The 3997-nt window shown below is 41.0% G+C and overlaps 1 pseudogene; it reads left to right on the top strand.

Moving 5' to 3' along the window:
* Window positions 334-839, top strand: Gm9843 (predicted gene 9843; annotated as a pseudogene).

Raw genomic sequence — 3997 nt, 5'->3', positions numbered from 1 at the left:
CTTAGTGGAGAAGGGAGAGCAACCTCGTGTTATATGAGTTTTTATAACCAGAAACTGACACCGGTGAGCCTTCTCCGCCGCAGCCTGCTGTAATTTGCACTTCTGCTCCTACAAGATGCTTAAGCGCATGATGTTGTCATGGTGCTGCAAGCTAGGCGTTTCTCAGTAAGTGTTGGTTGATATTGCTCTATATTTTTTTCTAAGTATTTCACATCATAGCTTATTTTACCGATGGTTTAGGCTAAGAAATTTTGTTCATTCTAAAACCTCCAGTTTATGTAGACAAACTTTCATATTTAAAGTGAGGTAGTGTAGCAAGTAAGAGTACTTGCGCTCTTTCTTGACTCCATCTTCGCGGTAGCAGCAGCGGCGTCCGCGGGCTAGTAGCCAACATGCAGCTCTTTGTCCGCGCCCAGGAACTACACACCCTCGAGGTGACCGGCCAGGAGACGGTCGCCCAGATCAAAGATCATGTGGCCTCCCTGGAAGGCATTGCCCCCGAAGATCAAGTCGTGCTTCTGGCAGGCTCGCCGCTGGAGGATGAGGCCACCCTAGGCCAGTGTGGCGTAGAGGCCCTGACCACTCTGGAAGTAGCAGGCCGCATGCTGGGAGGTAAAGTTCACGGTTCCCTGGCTCGGGCTGGAAAAGTGAGAGGTCAGACTCCCAAGGTGGCCAAACAGGAAAAGAAGAAGAAGAAGACAGGCCGGGCCAAGAGGCGAATGCAGTACAACCGGCGCTTTGTCAATGTTGTGCCCACCTTTGGGAAGAAGAAGGGCCCCAATGCCAATTCCTAAGTCCTATTGCCACCCTGCCATGCTAATAAAGCCACTGTGTCCAGAAAAAAAAAAAAAAAGAGTACTTGCAAAGCAAACTTGACAACCTTAGCTCACCCCAAGCATCCATGTTCAGGTGAGAGGAAAAAGAATCTACACATAAAGTTGTCCTTGATTATCACAGGGGTGCATCGCACCCGTGTACGCCCCATACAAATGATGCCCACGCAATAATAACAATAATTTAATAATGATTAATAATAATAATAATTTTTAAAATGACATGTAAGTTGTCCGTGTAATCTTTTATTCTATACCCACACATTACATTGGTTTGGTAACAACAATAAGAGCTTTGTATATATGAAGAGTTCATATTTTACAGTGTTTGCTTGTACAGTACACTCCAGCCATCCACTGAACAATGTTTATTGAGAGTGTTTCAGATCTTGTGCCGGACCTTAACGGGATGAAGTTAAACAACACATAGCAGGCCCCAGGAGGTGCTCAAATCGTGGGGGTGGGGGTGTGGGGCAGGCATTGGGGCAAAAAGTTGCATTACTAGGTGGTAAGTGCTATAAAATGGGGAGTGGTGCTTTTTTTTTTTTTTTTAAACCAGAGTCAAGAGCACGGTTTGCAAAAACAGGAGCAGATGGGTGGGATCCTCACAGGGGACCCAGCTCAGGTGGGTCACCGTGCAAGGAGCCAAAGCAGAAGATGCTTAAACCACAAGGTGGGTGTAGAGTTTACAGATCTTCACACTCCGAATATTAATCCCGCACACTCACTCACCAGTTAGAGTGCTTGTCATCACGCTCATAGATGGCAAATCTTTGAATTGGAAGAAACAAAAAGTCAAATTTGAAGGAAGACAGTTTCCAGCCTTCACTTTCCTAGGCAGTTTTCTGTCTGCATGAAGTGTGTGCTATGAATGGATGCCTGTTCTCAATTTTAGCATCCAATTTTTTCCTATTTTTTTTTATTATGGGAATTAAAACATGTTTATAGCAGGACATTTCCAAAATAGAAATGCATGAAGAACTAATAAAATCAAAGGTAGTAACGTTTAAAAATATTTTCTCTGTCATTTGCAAATATATAAGCTCGCATGCATATTTTATAAAATTGACAGTATTATGTTTCTATATTATATCCTGTTCTGTTCCTTGAACAAAATATATTGTGAATATTTTCCTCATGCACACAAATATGTTTCAATAGCATAGCGTTTAATGTCTGCAAAGTACTCTATTTTTAATGATTGTAGAATATTCCATCGCATGGATATAATGATGATAATTTGTTCACTTCACTATTGTCGAGATGTATGATCCTGCTAGTGCTTTGTATTATGAATAACACTACTGTTCACTAGCCTTTGGGGGGGGGGTCGTGTTTCTTAGAAGTTACAGGTTTCGAGATAGGATTATTAGGCCACACAGAGATGTACCTTCTTGCCAGGTAAAGGGCCAATCCCAGGAAATCCTCGTCAACCCCAGGAAAATCTTCCTTTCTTCTAGGGGAAATTTCCTATGACCAGTCAATGGACTTCTCCTCCACACCCTACCCCTAGCAACCAAGAAAGCTCACATGTTCCACCTATAATCTGACCTAGAACCCAAAACCAATGTGGGCTTATTCTCCCCCACGTTTGACAGGACAATTTATAAAGAAGCCACTTTAAGTTTGTGAATGATTCCAGGCATACAGAACAACGGTGAGCACACTTGGTTGCTGGGAGACTCTGCGTGGCTGCAGTCATTCTGCTTTACATGCAGCTCGCATTTGCTTTCCACGCTACATGTGTTTTTGTTTGTTTGTTTGTTTGTTAAATGTCTGTAACTGTCACCTGCACACCTACTTCCTCTCACGTGACTATGCATGGAGCTCTGGAACAGGATTCTTCTCCCATCTTGCTTCTTTCCTTACTGGTGGTCATTCAGGTTTTCCAAGATCTCCTACTGTGAGAAACATCATCAAATACAGGCAGGTGTTTTTCCTTTTGTAAGAAATGTACACTTTTAAATTGAGTACACCTTATTCGATTCATCTCCAAAGCACCAATGTATGGCACCCCAATAGTATGTGGAAAGCCCTCAGCTGTTGATAATATAGCCTGGTCACCCATTCTACACCAAGCTCAGATGATTTAAAAAAAAATAATAAAATGTTTTCAAAGGTATAAGAAGAAAAATAATCAACTGCACATATAATATGAAACATATTGATGTACATATGTATTGAAGTGCACACATAATAATAGATAAGTTACATAGACAGGAGCCATTTTGTTTGTATTTTGTGTGCACATATCATATGTAAATGTTGAGATTTAAAAATGAACTAAAATATCAGCAATTATTTGAATAACTGAGTTATAATTAAATTTTGTTTTTCTTTAATTCTTCTAAATTTTATGAGATAGGATAAATTGCCTTTGTTTTAAGTGTGTGTGTGTGTGTGTGTGTGTGTGTGTGTGTGTGAAATGAATGAAGCCACAGCTACGTTGAATGTTGTAATTTGATTCAACTCTAAAGGCAATCTGACAGTCCCCTGGCAATTTGACGAGAAACCAGCTCGCCAAGCGTAGTTATAAATGTCAGAAAATATTTGGTACATATCAATGAGGGGCTGAGGAGTCCACCTTTGCCCCGAGTTGATAGGAGGAAGCCTCGTGAATATGCAAAGCAGCTAATTTCAAAATTCCAATGGTCTTTTCACTGAGTCAAACCGAGTCTATTTCCCAGTGTGATTGACTGTAACCAACTAAATGATGAAGGCAGCAAAAACAGATTCTGCTAAAAGTCACTGATCCAGTGGCCATCTGTAGACACACAGTCCATTTCAGGATGAAGATAATTAGAAAATAGAGATACATAATCACTAGATAAAATATTCAGAGATGCTCTGGACAAGTCCTGAGTTTTCAGCTTCGAAATTCCTGTCATTCCTTCACCTGTTTATTTAGAAGCCTGCAGACAGATATCATATACTTACAGTTCTGATTTGGAAAGGCTTTGTGGTTTGTGTTGTATTCCTTCAGTTCTGAGTGACTGTGGACTCCCTATCATGGCTGAGTGACTTGTATCTCTAAGTATAAACCAGCAGGCTTCGCTGAGTCACGGAGACACTCAGATCCTTAGAAAGTTCCCCATGATTAGGGGAGAGGCTATTGTTTTTCCATTCTTACACTTCATTGTTGCTGAAATAATTTGTTAACAAAT

This window comes from Mus musculus, chromosome 16 (assembly GCF_000001635.26).
Source record: "Mus musculus strain C57BL/6J chromosome 16, GRCm38.p6 C57BL/6J".
In the NCBI taxonomy this organism is placed as follows: domain Eukaryota; kingdom Metazoa; phylum Chordata; class Mammalia; order Rodentia; family Muridae; genus Mus; species Mus musculus.
The sequence above is the reverse complement of the archived record's forward strand: the minus strand, read 5'-3'. Positions and strand labels throughout refer to the sequence as shown.